Here is a 19,878-nt window from a genome sequence, read left to right on the forward strand (position 1 = left end):
CTGCCATGGAGGACTATGGGGAGTGCAGCATCCTGCCATGGAGGACTATGGGGAGTGCAGCACCCTGCCATGGAGGACTATGGGGAGTGCAGCACCCTGCCATGGAGGACTATGGGGAGTGCAGCACCCTGCCATGGAGGACTGTGGGAAGTGCAGCACCCTGCCATGGAGGACTATGGGGAGTGCAGCATCCTGCCATGGAGGACTATGGGGAGTGCAGCATCCTGCCATGGAGGACTATGGGGAGTGCAGCATCCTGCCATGGAGGACTATGGGGAGTGCAGCATCCTGCCATGGAGGACTATGGGGAGTGCAGCACCCTGCCATGGAGGACTATGGGGAGTGCAGCACCCTGCCATGGAGGACTGTGGGAAGTGCAGCACCCTGCCATGGAGGACTATGGGGAGTGCAGCATCCTGCCATGGAGGACTATGGGGAGTGCAGCACCCTGCCATGGAGGACTATGGGGAGTGCAGCACCCTGCCATGGAGGACTATGGGAAGTGCAGCATCCTACTTTTTTCCTCGTTACGCCGTTTAAAGCATTAATTCTTTTTATATATTGATAGATCGGGAGATTCTTAACACAGCAATACCAAATGTGTATTTTTTTTGAATGGGGAAAAAAGGGGGGTGATTTAAACTTCTATTTTTAAAAACTTTTTTTTCTTTTAAACTAGCTTTAACAGCCTTCATGGGAGACTAGAAGCTGCAACCATCTAATCGCCTGTGTGGACTTAAGCCCTACTATGTGTAGCTAAAATGCTCATCTGCTATGATCGCCGGCCACAGGGCAGCATTCATAGCTATCCGGCAATGACAACCACAGGGGTCTACTGCAGACCCCAGGTTGTCATGCAAACCAAACAGCGACCCACAGTTATGTGACACGGGCGCAGATGGGTGGAGCTAATTCCACGCTTCCATAGCGATCATATTAAATGCCGCTGTCAATCTGTTAGCGGCATTTAACATGATAATAGCTGCGGGTGTATCGCAATTCCACTCGCTGCTGTTAGGGGCACATGTCAGCTGATGGAATCAGCTGACATGCGCTGGTAAAGGTGCGTGCTCATCACTGGATCCCGTAAACAGGGGGAGGCAACCTATGATTTATCTATACGCCATAAAGGGGTTAAATAAGGGCACTCAGATTATTGTGACTGTCAACGAGGCATTATTACTTTCCTGGGGTAAAAATATGGGCACTGTTTTCTAGGGTACTTGCATACGGCATGATTATATTCTAGAGGGTTTTTACCATCTAGGAGGGCACATAGCGTCACACAGTAGATGTAGTAATAGGGACACATACGGCAGCAGTGGCTCAGTATTGGGGTAACAACAGGATGAGGATTTTGTACAGGTTGGGGATAGATGGGGACGTCCTGGAAGTGTGAGAAATCAAATTTCTTTGTTGTAATATCTGCAGCAGAGTCCTGGCTGGAGAAGTTGTCATGTCAGTCTGCGCCAAAGGGAAAGGACAGGAAAAGTGAATGACTCCAGCAGAAAGAAAGCAAGTCACCATTTATAACTTTACTATAATCTCTTAAATCTTCTGCAATACTAGTACAACTAATGGTCACCATATGGCGGTAATATCTGCGTTAGTCTTTTTATATAGATTTTTTTTCAGTAACAGTCATGCGCTGAAGTTCCCCTATACTCACAATTAGGAGGTGCCACCATAGTTGTACCTGGTTAGGTGCCCACTCAAAAATGTTGTCCCCCCTGATCCAAACCCCTAGCTATGCCCCTGCTTGAGACATATGGAATTCTGCTGCTACCTTGGGCAGGAAGGATAGGTCTAGGTGGGGTACCACCCTAACTTCCTGGATTCTCAGACAGGGTTCCCTAACGGATAGGGATGTCACCTACTCTCCTTGCTGTTACGGCAACCAAGAAAGCCGCTTTTCAGGATAATCTGTCCATCTGAATTAGGAATATTGGTTTGAAAGAGCATAAATCTTGGATTTTATATGTACGGTAATTGTTTGGATAACGGAAGAGAAGAGGTCTGATCTCGGGAATTTAAAAGAATCCCTGCAAACACCTTCCTGGTGGAAGGAGCCAAGTCCTGATTTACTATCCAACCTAACGATGTTAAAATTTGCTCTTTGTGAATATTTGAGAAACAAAAAAATTCCCGAAATGAAGGACTTTGAATTGTAAATTAACAATAAAAAGGAAATAAATTCAGCTCACCCTTATGATGGTATTCTCACAGCCGATGAGAATTTTGATCAGAGCACGGAAACATCTCTGCTTGACGCCAGGTACTTGTGCATGAAAATGAAGGTATCCAGCTCAGGAAATAAAATCAAAAGTCTTTATTTGGACAAATTTAAAAAGTAAGCTGCTTGACAAACCGGTGCATACAGGGGGAAGGAATGTCGAACACGTGTTCGAAACGCGTCCAGTTATTCAAGACATTCCTTCCCCCTGTATGCACTGGTTTGTCAAGCAGCTTACTTTTTAAATTTGTCCAAATAAAGACTTTTGATTTTATTTCCTGAGCTGGATACCTTCATTTTCATGCACATGTAAATTAACAATGCTGGATGCTTGGGCATGTGATAGGAGGCATCCTGTAGATCGATAGCAGCCATGACAAAGTCTCTGCCCATTACTAGGACTGGGATTAAATCTGGAACATGGAAAGGGATAATTCATGTTCCAGATTTTGAACTGAGGAAATCACTCCTGATGTCCTTGAAGGTCTGAGATTAGGATCTTCTATAATCTTAGAGATGGCAGGGATGCTACTTCAAGCCTTTGCGGGGTGCAGGAAGAGAATTCTACTATTGTCCCCACTGTCAGATGCCAGAATATTCTGATCTGAAGATATCTTCTGCCACTGTGAAAGAAAATCTGAAATTTGCCTCCTTCTTGCTTGGCATCATTGTCTGACGTTGGTTCTGAAATACCCCAAAGGAGGGAGGGGAAAGAATGTAACTCCAGAGACCCGAGTTACATTTCCCTCTTACTGTGAGGTTCGAGCCTGTGATGGGGGAAAAAAAAAAAAAACAACCTTCACGTAGATTTTTGGTTTAGGAAGAGACTTCTTAGCATCTTTATCTAACAATTCATTGAGAGCTGGACCAACATACTCTCCCCTGAATAGGATAGAGCAAAGTTTAGATTTAGACATAATATCACCACTCCACATCTTCAACCAATCGGCTCTCCTTGTGGTATTTGGTAAGACTGAAGAAGATCTTGCCACTAGCCTGTCCGATTCTGCCAAAGCATCAGCTTCTGAAGGAGAGGCAATAAGGCCAGCAGGTCATCTGCTATAACCAACGTAACATGGCCCTTGTTGTACAGGTGGAAACTACACTGGTTTTCAGTGAAATCACAGATATATTTCAATACTTTCTCAACAGGCCGTCCATTTTTCAATCCAGCAGTCCTTGAGTAGAGTCTTCAAACGGCAGCGTAGTTTTCTTTGTCATCTTCGCTACCTAGATATCTACTTTAGGAATCTTCATCCAGCATTTGGCTATGTCCTCATCTAATGGGAACCTAGCACTCAGTTCTTCCGGGATGCTTAGACACTTCTCTGGGCACTCCTACTCATCCAGAATTACACGCTCTACATTATGAATAGGAAACACAATCTTTCTTTTTTAGCTTAAAAGCTCCTAATATTTCATCCTGGATTGTTCAAGTTGTTTTTTTCCCCTGCTATGCCAATTGTATACCTTACTGCCGATAAGAGCTCCTCCATGTCTTCTGATGAGAAATAAAACTTATCATCCTGGTCTAAAGTGTGATTCGGGGCAAGTTCACTTCTTCCAGCCATTCCTCAGGAACGGATACAGTGGGGAAAAAAATATTTAGTCAGCCACCAATTGTGCAACTTCTCCCACTTAAAAAGATGAGAGGCCTGTAAATGACATCATAGGTAGACCACAAGTATGAGAGTCAAAATGAGAAAAATCCAGAAAATCACCTTGTCTGATTTGGCAAGATTTATTTTGTAAATTATGGTGGAAAATAAGTATTTGGTCATTAACAAAAGTTAATCTCAGTATTTTGTTATATATCCTTTGTTGGCAATGACAGGTCAAACATTTTCTGTAAATCTTCACAAGGTTGGCACACACTGTTGGTGGTATGTTGGCCCATTCCTCCAGGCAGATCTCCTATAGAGCAGTGATGTTTAGGGCCTGTTGCTGGGCAAAACGAACTTTCAACTCCCTCCAAAGATTTTCTATGGGGTTGAGAGCTGGAGACTGGCTAGGCCACTCCAGGACCTTCATATGCTTCTTACGAAGCCACTCTTTTGCTACCCTGGCTGTGTCCTTGGGATCATTATCATGCTGAAAGACTTATCCACGTTTCATCATCAATGCCCTTGCTTGACGGAAGGAGGTGTGCACTTAAATCTCACAATACATGGCCCCATTCATTATTTCATGTACATGGATCAGTCGTCCTGGTCCCTTTGCAGAGAAATAGCCCCATGATGTTGCCACCCCCATGCTTCACAGTGGGTATGGTGTTCTTTGGATACAACTCAGCATTCTGTCTCCTCCAAACACGACAAGTTGTGTTTCTACCACACAGTTCTACTTTGGTTTCATCAGACCATATGACATTCTCCCAATGCTCTTCTGGATAATCCAAATGCTCTCTAGCAAACTTCAGACTGGGCCCGAACATGTATTGGCTTAAGCAGGGGGACATGTCTTGCACTGCAGGATCTGAGTCCCTGGCGGCGTAGTGTGTTACTGATGGTAGCCTTTGTTACGGTGGTACCAGCTCTATGCAGGTCTTTCACTAGGTCCCCTGCGTGGTTCTGGAATTTTTGCTCACCGTTCTTGTGATCATTTTGACATCACAGGGTGAGATCTTGCATGGAGCCCCAGATCGAGGGAGATTATCAGTAGCCTTGTATGTATTCCATTTTCTTATTATTGCTCCCACAGTTGATTTCATCACACCAAGATGCTTGCCTATTGCATATTCAGTCTTCCCAGCTTGGTGCAGGGCTACAATTTTGTTTCTAGCGTCATTCCACAGCTCTTTGGTCTTCACCATAGTGGAGTTTGAAGTGTGACTGTTTGAGGTTGTGAATAGGTGTCTTTAAAAACACTGATAAGTTCAAACAGGTGCCATTACTACAGGTAATGAGTGGAGGACAGAGGAGCCTCTTAAAGAAAGAAGGTACAGGTCTATGAGAACCAGAAATCTTGCATGTTTTTAGGTGTCCAAATACTTATTTTCCACCATAATTTGCTAAATAAATCTAGTCAAGTCAGACAAGGTGATTTTCTGGATTTGTTTTCTCATTTTGACTCTCATAGTTGTGGTCTCCTAATTATGTCAATTACAGGCCTCTGTCATCTTTTTAAGTGGGAGAACTTGCACAATTGGTGGCTGACTCCACTGTACCTCCGATTCATAATCTTAACTATCCCTTGGGTTGTACTCTCTACGATAGCGCCACAGTAAAGGATTGATAGAAGGAGGCTAGGGAAGTTTGTATCCCATGATGCACTATTCCTTTTACTTCTTCCATAAGAGAGGGCCACTCCTCTAACAATCTTTTCAGTGCACCGCTGCATAACAGCTTTCAAGAGAAGATGGGATATTTTTATTACAAATGGTACATTTGCAATTTGCTTCCTTATCTATAACCTTTGGCACAGGATCCTTGTCTCCCTAAAAGAAAGAGGAGATGACATGAGATTGGAGCCTGCACCAAAGGACCCAACCCAGCAATACTCACTGGGTCTGGGTTCGCACCAAACTCTGAAGATGCAGCTCTAAGGGAAGACACTCTGCATATTAGTGCATGTAGAAGAGCCGCGGAGACACCATCACGTGTTTTGGCATAGGTGGTTTTCCTTTATTGGATGCTGCCCTTCCCGTGGTTGTTCCTTCCCGGTGAAAGACCTGGCTATTCATTGCTTGCGTTGAGAAACACGTGATGGTGTCTCCACGGTGTTGGATGTTTTGATCTCCCCGAGGTCATTCATCCTTATGTTTATACTCTGCATATTAGAACCTACCTACTAGAGTCCTACCTTAAGGTATCATCAGTCAGGGTCAGTTACAGTCCAGAGACTGACTCAGCACGCTCCCGTCCAATAGGATGACACTTCACCTGCACAAGTCCAGTTCTGATAGAGCGCTTGGATGCAGCATAGGCGATCCAAATTTCCTGCTGAACAACACCATGTGTTCCACCCTGCTAGTAACGTCACTCTCCGGGTCTCTCACGTCACTTTCTGAGCGCGTAGCACGTCGGAGACAGCGGAAGAGGATACGAAGTTGAGGAGCTATGGGAGGACCCTAGCCTACCACTTAGTGTTGCCAGGGGCGCAGGAGAATACTGCAGTCCCTGCAACAGGAGCAGGGGAGGAAGGCAGAGGGGAGTGATCTGCACCCCAGAAAACCTCTTCATGCCCCTAGGGGAATAAGCAGCAGCCCAGACTTCCTCTTTAGGATCGGTATGCCGGAAGGCGAAGACAGTGATGCCAGCACTAGTGATGAGCGAATATACTCGTTACTCGAGATTTCCTGAGCATGCTCGGGTCCTCCGAGTATTTTTTTTAGTGCTCGGAGATTTAGTTTTCATCGCCTCAGCTGAATGATTTACATCTGTTAGCCAGCATAAGTACATGGGGGGGTTGCCTGGTTGCTAGGTAATCCCCACATGTAATCAAGCTGGCTAACAGATGTAAATCATTCAGCTGAGGCAATGAAAACTAAATCTCCGAGCACTAAAAAATACTCGGAGGACCCCCGAGCGTGCTTGGGAAATCTCGAGTAACAAGTATATTCGCTCATCACTAGCTAGCACCCAAACAGCGAGACTGCCGACACGATGGGAACGGCGCCCGCACGGAAGGGGAGTATAGGCTTTATTTTATGGGGGCCAAACATTTTGAAGGGGTTGTCCTTTAAGCAAGTTGAAGATGAAATGATCTCTAAAAGGGCTAAAGTTAAAGACATTACCTTTGCACTTTAAGCAAAAAAAATAAAAATACCGTATTTTCCGGACTATAAGACGCAACAGACCATAAGATGCACCCCAAAGAGATCTCTGGCGGCCATTTTCCTGAAGCCAAGGGCCGCAGAGATCTCAATCTGCGCACATGCCACATGCTTCAGGAAGATGGCCACATGGAAACCAGTCATGCATCCAGCTCTGCTGTCAGTGGACACCGGGCCGCGGCGGCGTCACATTTCTGCCGCTGGCATCCTGAGGAAGGAACCCTGCTCAGGTGCACTCCGCACCGCCCACACCGAGCCTCAGCATCACCACATCTCTGCCGCCGCCGGTTCCCCTGCTACACCACTGCCGCAACCCCCCTGTAAGCCTGCGTTCGGACTATAAGATGCACCCCCCATTTTCTTCCCAAATTTTTGGGTGAAAAAGTGTGTCCTTTGTGTGTGTATATATTGTATATATAATTTTTTATTGCGCAAATGGGGGCGATACTAACCCTGCAAGGTGCCCAAAAATTACATATACAGGTGCTTCTCACAAAATTAGAACATCAAAAAGTTAATTTATTTCAGTTCAATACCAAAAGTGAATCTCATTATATAAAGTCCTTACAAACAGAGTGATCTATTTCAAGTGTTTATTTCTGTTAATGTTGACGATTATGCCTTACAGCAATTACAACAATGAAAACCCAAAAGTCATTATCTCAGTAAATTAGAATACTTTACAACACCAGCTTGAAAAATTATTTCAGAATCCAAAATGTTGGCCTACTGAAATGTATGTTCAGTAAATGCACTCAATACTTGGCCGGGCTCTTTTTGCATCAATTACTGCATCAAAGCGGAGTGGCATGGAGGCGATCAGCCTGTGGCACTGCTGGGGGGTTATGGAAGCCCAGGTTGCTTTGATAGCAGCCTTCAGCTCATCTACATTGTTGGGTCTGGTGTCTCATCTTCCTCTTGACAATACCCCATAGATTATCTGAGGGGTTAAGGTCAGGCGAGTTTGCAGGCCAATCAAGCACAGTGATACTGTTGTTTTTAAACCAGGTATTGGTACTTTTGGCAGTGTGGACAGGTGCCAAGTCCTGCTGGAAAGTGAAAATTCCATCTCCAAAAGCTTGTCGGCAGAGGAAAACAAAGTGCTCTAAAATTTCCTGGTAGAAGGCTGCCCTGACTTTGGTCTTCATAAAACACAGTGGACCTACAGATGACATAGCTCCCCAAACCATCTCTGATTGTGGAAACTTCACACTAGACCTCAAGCAGCTTGGATTGTGCGCTTCTCCACTCTTCCTCCAGACTCTGGGACCTTGATTTCCAAATGAAATGCTAAATTTACTTTCATCTGAAAACAACACCTTGGACCACTGAGCAACAGTCCAGTTCTTTTCTCCTTGGCCCAGGTAAGACGGTTCTTGGGTTGTCTATTGGTCATGAGTGGCTTGACACACAAAATGTGACACTTGTAGCCCTTGTCCTGGATACATCTGTGTGTGGTGGCTCTTGAAGCAATGACTCCAGCAGCAGTCCACTCCTTGTGAATCCCCCCCCAAATTTTTGAATGGCCTTTTCATAAGGCTTCTTTAACACTTACAGTGATTTTAGCGGCCTGTTTTTGCAGGCCGTATCGTCGTAATTTTCCCGGTCTGCCGCAAAAACGGGCCACAAAAATCCTGCAGATCGCCGTTTTTCTGGATTAGAACAGTAGGGAAAAAGTAGGGAGCAAAAAAATCCCAAAAAAACGGCGATCCGCAAAAATGGAATTCACGGTGCACCGCAAAGAACAAGCTTCCGTTGTTTTTGCGGCCCCATTGATTTTAGATGGGGGCAGTGTCCATAAGCCATGAAAAATATCGAGCAGGCTTTAGTTATCCTGGTTGCTTGTGCACCTTTTTCTACCACACTTTTTCCTTCCACTCAGCTTTCCATTATTATGCTAGGATACAGCACTCTGTGAACAGCCAGCTTCTTTAGCAATGAGCTTTTGTGGCTTACCTGCTTGTGGAGTGTGTCAATGACTGGCTTTTGGACATCTGTCAAGTCAGCAGTCTTCCCCATGATTGTGGAGCCTACTGAAACAGACTAAGGCCTGTCCCACACATCCAGATAATTCCGGTACCGGAAAAATCGGTACCGGAGTTATCCGTGTCCGTGAGCTCACGTGGCACACGTGCGACAGCCGTGTGCCGACTGGGTACCACACGGACCGTGCAGGAGACAGCGCTAGAGTTAAGCGCTGTCCCCTGCTTTGGGTGCTGAAGCCGCCATTCATTTCTTCTCTCCAGCAGCGTTCACTGGAGAGAAGAAATTAAAAATCATTGTTCTGTGGGGTTTTTTTGCGGTTGAAATAAAGATCTTTGTCACCACCCCCCTCCCACCCCCTGTGCGTCCCACCGCTGGAAAGAAAATGCTCACCCGGCTCCCTCGAAGCGTCCTCTCCGCGCCGCAGCTTCTCCTGAATGAGCGGTCACGTGGTGCCGCTTATTACAGTGATGAATATGCGGCTCCACCTCCCATAGGGGTGGAGCCGCATATTCATGACTGTAATGGATGGCACCACGTGACCGCTCATTCAGGAGAAACTGCGGCGCGGAGAGGAAGCTTCGAGGGAGCCAGGTGAGTATTTTCTTTCAAGCGGTGGGGCGCACAGGGGGTGGGAGGGGGGTGGTGACAAAGATCTTTATTTCAACCGCAAAAAAAACACAAAACAATGATTTTTCATTTCTTCTCTCCAGCGAACGCTGCTGGAGAGAATAAATGAATGGCGGCTTCAGCACCACACTGGTGGGACAGCGCTTACTGTAGCGCTGTGTCTTGCACGGCACACGGACTGCACACGGACAGCATCCGTGTGTGGTACGTGTTTCACACGGACCCATTGACTTTAATGGGTCCGTGTGATCTGTGCGCTCCCACGAACACGGACATGTCTCCGTGTTTTGTACGTGGACACACGGTCCGCGAAAACACGCTGACATGTGCAGAGACACATTGATTTTAATGTGTCTACGTGTGTCAGTGTCTCTGGTAAGTGAGAAAACTGACACCTCACGTACCGGAATTACTGACGTGTGAAACCGGCCTTAGGGACCTTTTCAGACTTGGGAAGCCTTTGCAGGTGTTTTTGTTAATTATTCTAATTTATGGAGAAAATTACTTTTGGGTTTTCATTGGCTGTAAGCCATAATAATCAACATTAACAGAAATAAACACGTGAAATAGATCACTCTGTGTGTAATGGCATCACCTGGCCTATCCGAACGATAATGGTGAACAAGCCATCACCCTAGGGGTATGTTCCCATAGTCAGTAAACACTGCAGGTTGGAAGTTGCGTACCTCCGCAGTGTCCAGATGTTACAGCATAGGCCAACTCGGACCTGGGAAGTCCTACACTTTCTAGAATCTGGATGTCTAAGGGTTAAAGCATAAAAAAAAAAATGATTATTTGTTCTTAACTTCCAGATGACATCAGGAACGACTGCTTCCAAGACATAATGGTGGTCTTAGGTGTGCCGATCACATGGATTAATACAAGCTGGAGGGAAGCATTTCTATTAGGAGAGTTACAGAAATTCCTGCGACATGTGAATATACTCCAACTATGCACTGGGAGATCAGACGATTATTAACATGCAATTTCCAAGAAATGATCAATGGCAGTTGAACAAACTTTGTATAAATCACTATGATAAGCAAATTTAAGAATTCAAGAAACAGGCTTCCTTTCTGTCTTCTCCTAAGCCTCTCACCCGCTCCCTCTTGAATTCATTATTCACTCATAACCACTGCTTAATAAAAGTGTATGGAGAGGGACAGGGAAAGGAATAGTGTGAGGGAGGCAGAGACGGTGCTGCTGCTTTATATGATAGTAAGTGTGCTGGGGTCACAGCTACACTGCTCAGTACAACTGTATAATGTCCTCCATGCTGCTGCTCATGTGCTAAACAGACAGGTGTGCAAGGAATCTCTGAGCCCTGTGTATGAGACATGATAGCAGCTAGTCTCCAACCACTAGCTTACAGAAAGCTAAGAATTAGAGCTAGAGGCTTCAGAAAACTGGAGAAAAATGCCCACTACACATGATGAAACCTGCCTTACTGGCCATTTTTCAACTGTTTAAGAAAATGTTCATAACCTTTTTAAACCCCATTTTTGTTTTGTGGCTTTGATGTGCCGATACAGCCCTTCAGAAACAAAGGAACAATTTGGGGAGCATGAGGCCTCTGATTTTTTCACTATATAGGATGAATGTGTAGGAAACCCAGCCCCTGGCGGCATCAGGAATCTTGCTGTACACTGCAATTTGTCTATTCCTTAAAATACATATATATTGTATACACAACCTGTCCCGCACAAAAAAGCCAGGCTATGGCTACATAGATGCAAAAAATACAGAAATACATAGGGCCACCCCTTTAGATGCAGATATTTTGGGTTTCATCAATGCGGCACCTTTCGCCTTCTACAGCCGCAGAACGGAGCAACTGAGGATCTGTCAGTGAGCGCCATCTGACAGGACCACCGAATGGGAAACGTGAGGGGACGCAAAAGGGCGAAAAACAGGGATCAGAGCCAATCACAAAACTAGGTGTTTAAGTAACACCATGCCCAAAGCTGGCCCTTAATTATTAATCACTGTCGCCAAGGAGATTATGGAAGAGTCGTGAATAATCAGAAATGTGAGGCGGCCCCCAGGATGGGAAGCCCCCAGAACAACGACGACCCCACTGCATCGGGGGTCCATTGTCACTCCTGGCAGAGCCCGAGCAATAGGCCAGCTGTCATCATCGCAGCCTCCGTTAAAGGGCCAGCGCCGCCGCCCCTCCCCCGCAGCCATCAGCCGGGCTCGTCTCTGGCTGCTGGGGGGGAGCCCTGCACCTTCTCTGCCCTGCCAGCCCGCACTATGGCAGCCTCTGCCTGACAACAGAGAACAATAGCGATCGCCCACCAAATACAACACCTCCATGCAAGCGAATTACTGGCGACCTCTGCAAGCTTCCATAGCCAACCATTGTCTGTGTCAGCCCGGCGGCACACAAGGACAGCCCCGGCTCCGGGGCCAGACACCTACCACTATGGCGGCGGCACGTCCGCGGGGACCAGACGTCTGTTTTCGGGTCGCTCTCGCTTCCGCTTCGCCCACTACAGCCGATTCCCCGAGCTCCCGTTCCAGGTCTCGCACTTCCGCCGTCCACCATCTCTACACAGGCCGCATCTGTGCAATCCCCGCCCTCCGGCGCCGCTGATTGGGGAACGACCACCAAGCTTTGCATTCCTATTGGCTGAAGAGGGGGAATGTCCCCGCCCCCTCTTGCAGTAAACGTAGGCTGGATGTTATTATCCCCTCACATACATTATCCGCTCAGATGCGGATGTGCTCGGAGCTAGTGCTGCTAATGGTGGCCACCGCGGTGCTAGCCCCCCTCCCAGCCCTGCCGTCATGGCGCCTGTCGCCTCAGCCCGTCAGCAGGCTTGGCTGCGAAGAGCCGGTGTGTAATGGCTTCTGTGGGCACAAAATGGTGCTTAATTACCCTATATGCACACTGCGTGCTTTTCAGGAGGTTTCCGTCTATAAAAGACCCATGAAATGAGTATAATGCTCAGCAGTGTTAAAACCGTATAGTTGTGCACGCGTCCTGGCTTATGTCACGTCTTTAGGGTGCGAACTATGAAGAGGTTAATAGAAGTGACCCGTTCGTTCTTCGGGGGAGTCGCCCGCTCTGTGCTGCTGGAGGGTGCGGTGCAAGAACCAATGAGGAGAAGGAATACTCTGCGGGTGTGGCGTTGTCAGACACTGCGCACATCCTAAGGCCGGGGTCACACCGCCGTATAACATGGCCGAGTGCTGTGTGATAAAGGATCGGCCCAGTGTTATCCTATGGGGCAGATCAGCGATTATTTCTCATGCCGACCCGGCTCGCTCACTCATACAAGTCTATGGGTGCGTGTGAAACATCAGACTGCACTCCGATGCCATCCCAGTGCAGTCCGATGTACGGCGACAGCAGGGGAGGTGGAGAAATTACTTTCTCCATCTACATTCTCTGAAGCGAGGGGATCGGAGCACTGACACTGGGATCACGCTAGCGGTCTTTGGCATCTCGTATCCCATACACTGGGGTGATTCCAGCCTTAGGGCTTGTTTACGTGTGTTTTTGCTAAGGCTCTGTGCACACACTGAGTATCTTCCGCAAAATCCAGAGTGCAAGCAGGAAAAACCTAAAATATGTTAATTTTAGATGCGTTTTTATCTACATTTTTGATTTTTCCCTTTAAAAACACTGAAAGAACTGACGCTGCAGATGTGAAACCGCAAAGAATAAGCAGAAATCTCATTGACTTTGCTGGAACAGTAAAATGTTGCTGTTTTTAATTCTTGAAAGATGCAGGGCAGAAAAAAGAAAATTAATGTGTGAATAAGGCCTTACTGTCCAGATGTAAAAACCACCGTCATGGAAACGCACATCACAAACCTCATTTAACCCTTTCCCACTGCAGCTGATTTTAACATTACATTTGCATTTTTTTCTTCTTCCTAAAGCCATGACTTTTTCTTTTAACTTAAAGGTTGAAAAAAAATTCAGAAGTTTGTAAAAGAAACAAATAATTAGGTTTGTCTCATAATTTTGAGACCTATTTTTATTTTTCCATTGAGTTGTGTGTGTGGGGTTGGGAGGGGGTTGTATTTTTGCACCTTGAGCTGAAGGTTATGTTGATACCAATTTGGGGACACATGACATTTTGCTTTCCTCTAACTAGGGACAGTGACGCCAGCGATGACTTGGCACAGATCTCACCGCACGTGAGCATGGCCGGCTTCAGGTTTTTGTGGGCCCGGACGAAAGAGTCCCAGTGGGTCCCTGTAACACACACCACGATTCATGATGCACAGATACGGCAGAAAAATATAGGTATAGTACAATGCCAAACATTTCATTTATTACATTACATGAGTGATATCTATTGTACATTCTACAATAAGGCTGCCGTCACACTAGCAGTATTTGGTCAGTATTTTACCTCAGTATTTGTAAGCCAAAACCAGGAGTGGGAGATAAATGCAGAAGTGGTGCATATGTTTCTATTATACTTTTCCTCCAATTGTTCCACTCCTGGTTTTGGCTTACACATACTGAGGTAAAATACTGACCAAATACTGCTAGTGTGACGGCAGCCTAAGTCAGAAACCGGACAATATAGTGCTCCATACAGTATTATGGGCACCACACGGTGCTCCATACAGAATAATGAGCCCCATACAGTATAATGAGCAGCATATAATGCTGCATACAGAATAATGAGTCCCATATATTGCTCCATACAGAATAATAAGCCCCATACATTGCTATATACAGTATTATTGTCACCACATTCTCCCTACAGTATAATGAGCCCCATATATTGCTCCATACAGAATAATGAGCCCCATATAATGCTCCATACAGAATAATGAACCCATATATTGCTCCATACAGAATAATGAACCCATATATTGCTCCATCTATATATATAATTGTCTAAGGGTTTTTCCGTCTGTCTGTCTTTCTGTCTGTCTGTCCTGGAAATCCCGCGTCTCTGATTGGTCGAGGCCGCCAGGCCTCGACCAATCAGCGACGGGCACAGCATGGCGACGATGATGTCATAATGGAAAACCCGCGTCTCTGATTGGTCGAGGCCGCCAGGCCTCGACCAATCAGTGACGGGCACAGTATCGACGTAGATGTCATAATGGTTGTCATGGCGACGATGATGTCATAAAGGTTGCCTCGACCAATCAGCAACGGGCACAGTCTGCCACGAATTCTGGAATCATCATTGTCCATATACTACGGGGACATGCATATTCTAGAATACCCGATGCATTAGAATCGGGCCACAGTCTAGTACAGAATAATAAGCCCCATATAATGCTCCATACAGAATAATGAGCCCCATATAATGCTCCATACAGAATAATGAGCCCCATATAATGCCCCATACAGAATGGGTCCCATATAATGGTCCATACAGTATATACTGGGCCCCGTATAATGCTCCAGTATATGCTGGGCCCCGTATAATGCTCCATTATATAATGGGCCCCATATGATGCTCCAGTATATGATGGGCCCCATATAATGCTTCATACAGTATATAATGGGCCCCATATGATGCTCCAGTATGTAATGAACCTCATATAATGCTCCAGTATATGCTGAGCCCCATATAATGCTCCATACAGAAAGAGCCCCATATAATGCTACAGTATGTAATTGGCCCCATATGATGCTCCAGTATATGATGGGCCCCATATAATGCTCCATACAGAATGAGCCCCATATAATGCTCCATACAGAATGGGCCCCATATAATGCTCCATACAGAATGGGCCCCATATAATGCTCCATACAGAATGGGCCCCATATAATGCTCCATACAGAATGGGCCCCATATAATGCTCCATACAGAATGGGCCCCATATAATGCTCCATACAGAATGGGCCCCATATAATGCTCCATACAGAATGAGCTCCATTTAATGCTCTATACAGTATACACTGGACCCCATTTAATGCTCCAGTATATGCTGGGCTCTGTATAATGCTCCAGTATATAATGGGCCTCATATATTGTGTAAGATTGCACTTACTAAGTGTATTGGGGGACACTCACTTGGCACGGGATTCGAGCACACGGGCACGGTTTTTCACACAAAACAGTCAATGCGGTTTATTAAAGTGTCATAAACCGGGTTATGCACAGTTCATTATATACATTTCATAGAACACAATAGGCACCAACTGGTGATATTAACTTGCAGCTTTATCTTAGACACTTAATATACGGCTTTGTCTCACAGACACTAAACATGCTGGACCTCTCACTTCGTCCAGTTACCATGGGTGTCCGTACGCCGACCAGTTCAACAATGTCCCTAGTCATATAGCGCACATGACATTGGGTCGCGGTCTCTAAACACGCTGAACCTCACTTCATTCAGTTACCGTGGGAGACCACACAGTTCATAGACTATCACAAGCACCAACAGTCAATGGTACCTTATGGGAGCTCCTGTTCCACCTGCTGACTCCTCGTCAGTCCTCTCTCCTGGGGAAACTGCCTTACGGGGTTCACCAACTTGCCTGGCCGGCACACATCAGTCAGTCCAGAGCCACCGAAGGCCGGTAGCTTCCCCAACACCGATCGTCCAGGTCCACAGTCTCTCAGGTGCTCCAAGAAGACTCCACTCACAGGAGCTTCTAACACAGACTGTCCAGGACCATGATCACACTGTGGTCTTCAGAATGTCCATCCCACCTGGGACCGTCCAACACAGAGGCATGTGGCCTGCCCAGGTGCTATTCAGGACTTCGTCCAACACCCCAGGCCACCAGGTCCAAAGCCCCACCATGTGCTGTTCAGGAATCCTACTCCCAGGACTTCCAACACAAGCTTCCAGGACCTTGCACTTGGACCATTCAGATCCAAACACTGGAACCACACAGGAACATGTGACTCACACCCTGGTCACATTATATACCTTAACCACTCCCCTAGGTGGGAGTGTGTGTGTGTGTGTGGCTAGTTTGTTCCGCCCATCTCACATAACTAGCCCTGCCAACCTCCCATGTCTATTATACAACTACATTTACTTGTAGGACTACAGGTCCCAGAACACCACATCGCTTCAGGCTGGCAGCGCAGAGTCTCCTCCTCTGCGACACACATATCGGCCATTCACTACAATGCTGGACTTTGTCACATCATCACATCCATGAATGCAACTGCCATGCACTCTCACAGCCTCAATACGCCTCCGTGCGTATACTGGGGAGACCATGCAGCGCCCCCTACCTGTTACAGGGGTCACTGCATCACAATTGCTACATACAGAATGGACCCCATATAATGCTCCATACAGTATATAATAGGCCCCATAATATGCTCCAGTATGTGATGGGCCAAATATAATGCTCCAAACATAAAAAAATGAAATATTCACCTCTCCTTCCTCCCACTGCTCTGCTCCGAACTCCTCAGCATTGCCGTCTTCCAGCTCTCAGCACTGTGACGGTTCAGGCAGAGGGAGCACACTAGTGACGTCATTGCGCCCTCTGACATGAAACGACACAGAGTCAGGAGAGGCGGAAGACGCCGTAGCGGTGGAACAGGGAGAGGTAAGTATGCGAGTACCGGGGCCTTGAGCAAGCGGGGGGGGGCACTCATGAGTGTTGGCACTGGGCCCCCATAGCACGCCGGTGTCCCTAACGGAGAATGGGCCCCCCGCCCTCTCAGGGCCTCGGCGCTCAGGCCCTGAACGTGAGCCCCAGGAACACAAGTGCTGCCACGGCGCGGCACGGAAGGTGAGTAGAGGTGTTTTTATTTCAAAGTAGGCAAACATTCAGATTAACTCTACAATGGATCAAGAGGCCTTATCAGTTCTGGAGCAATTGTAAAAAGAAAATGCCTCTACTGTCCCAGGTACTTACCCCACCTCCGTCGTACCCAGGTCCACCACTTTCCCCCCCTTTGCGCTCTGCCCACAGATTGAGATTTTTAATAAACTTGTCCTGGAAGATTTCAGGACGATCTCGGAAAATAAAAGAGGTGATAACCTTACATGGGCACAGCGTAAAGCACTAAAGGAATTAAGGTCCATGAAGGACATTGTGATTAAACCAGCGGATATGGGGGAGAATGTTGTCCTGTGGCCGATGGAGATGTATGAGAGGGAATTTTTTCGACAACTAAGGGACAGAGAGGCATATACCATGTTATCCTCCAATCCCACCAATAGGTTTTCAGGACTGCTAGATGAGATCTTGGATAGAGCCTTCACACATGGTATTATCCCAAAGAAGATCTATGATGGCCTCAGAGTAAAAAATCCGGTAGTCCCTACCTTCTATCTCCTGCCCAAGATCCACAAGGACCCCCTAGTCCCCCCGGGGCGTCCTATTGTCTCTGGCATTGGAGGGCTATGTGATTTGGTTTGTAAATTCATTGAGTATTATCGCCACCCACTTGTGGAAACGTTGCCCTCCTATGTCAGGGACACCACGGCTATCCTGAAGAAGATCAGTGGTCTCTCCCTTGAATCAGATATGCTCCTAGCAACGATCGATGTAGAGTTATACACTAGTATAGGACAAATCGATGGCTGGGGGTTACAGCGTTCTATCTTCAGACTAGTAGTCTGGACACTGATCTGTGCTCCCTGATCCTGGAGCTCCTGGAATTCATTTTAACACACAATTATTTCACCTTCAAAGATAGATTTTTTTCTTCAACAATGCGGCACTGCGATGGGCGTGGCCTGTGCGCCCTCGTACGCAAATCTCTTTCTCGGTTATTGGGAGACTGAGTTTGTCGGTGGTGGCGCGCCCGCCGCTTCCCAGGCGCAGTGCTGGTATCGTTATATAGACAATATATTCAATATATGGCAGGGTACTGAGCCTGGCTTCTGTGACCTCATCCATGAGCTAAATTCAAACCTCTATAACATCAAATTGACCTATAAGATTGCGCCAATAGAGATTGACTTCTTAGACATTAAGATATCGGTAGATACCGTAGGTAATATTCAAACTGACATCTTTCTTAAGGCAACCTCAATAAATTCACTTCTGCATGCAACCTCGGCACAGGTGCTCAAGACAGAACCTACTTTGAAACGCATTATTCCCGATCGCCCATTACTAACAGCTAGGAGAGGGAGAAATCTTAAGGATTTGTTAGTGAAGAGCCACTATGTGGCTAATCCCCCAAATTTCTTCGGTACATCCAAACAAAAGTGGGGTTGTTATCCTTGTGGATATTGTGTGGCATGTCGGAAACATCGACCGTGCCGCATCTTTTTCAACAGCAGTTGGAGGTAGGGAGTGCCGGATTACAAACTACATTACTTGTAGTACCACTCATGTGGTCTACTATGCTATCTGCCCCTATAATTTAATTTAATCTACGTGGGGCTTACGTCGCGTGAGCTAAGAGTATGGACGAGGGAACATGTGAGGGACATCGTGTCTGCAAAAAATTGTGAAGATCCTTCTGATTTGAAGATGATCCCTAGACACTTCAGGCTGTGCCATGACTGTGATCCCATCGCATTACGTGTACGAGAGATTGATAGAGCACACTGCGGCATAAGGGGTGGGGATTTAAAACGTGTTTTGGTGCAGCTGGAGTGCCGCTGGATCGTCTCATTAGGCACGATGTCCCCCAGTGGTTTAAATGAAAAACTCTCCCTTGTCCCTCTTCTCTAAGAATATTGGCTGGATTGAGTCTGCTCATCTTTCCGTTCTGTGTTTTTAATACTGTATGTTTGTGTTTATATATAGTGTTCAAATCATTTGGGTATCCCCTTTCCACCTTTTTCCAAACTGACATGGGGAAGTATTATACCATCCAGGAGGATGAAAATAAACCTTTGGAAAGGTGGCTACATGTTGGATTTGGAAGCACATAAGGAGTTGAAAGATGGAATAAGAAACACACCTGGACCCTCCATCCATGACAGTGGCCCCTTATCCCTATATACGGTATTTTCTGTCTTCATAAGTCTTCTATTTTTGGTCCCCTATTTTTTGTCATTTTTCTGTGTTTTGTTTTATTTATGTATTCCCCTTTTTTTGTACCCATCTGATGATTGACACTTTTTATTCGCATTTGTATTGTTGCATGCCGTATTCTGATTCTTACAGGCTCATTATTATTTTGTTAGACATCCACTCCATTTTGGGGAGGGTGTACTTTTTTCTCAACAATGTAGTTTTTACCTGAGAAGTACGCCGCCGGGTGCGCATGTGCCGTGGTTCCTGGGCCAGCATGCATCCCAGAAGGCATCCTGTCAGCTTCGGTGCGTGTCAGTGACGTCACAGGAAGTATTTTCCTTGACCCGCACCAGAAGCTGGATGGCCGGACGTGAC

At 46.4% G+C, this 19,878-nt stretch overlaps 1 protein-coding gene across 1 annotated transcript in view; it reads right to left on the minus strand.

Annotated features, from left to right (window-relative positions):
• Nucleotides 1-12,225, minus strand: part of LOC143784642 (lysine-specific demethylase 4B-like) — a 59,693-nt gene extending 47,468 nt beyond the window's left edge. Inside the window, exon 1 of the mRNA XM_077273134.1 lies at nt 12,042-12,225. The gene's annotated coding sequence lies outside the window, so the exon portion shown is untranslated. The remainder of the gene's footprint in view (nt 1-12,041) is intronic.
• Nucleotides 12,226-19,878: the final 7,653 nt, after the last annotated feature.

The sequence above is a fragment of the Ranitomeya variabilis genome, chromosome 1 (assembly GCF_051348905.1).
Source record: "Ranitomeya variabilis isolate aRanVar5 chromosome 1, aRanVar5.hap1, whole genome shotgun sequence".
Lineage (NCBI taxonomy): Eukaryota > Metazoa > Chordata > Amphibia > Anura > Dendrobatidae > Ranitomeya > Ranitomeya variabilis.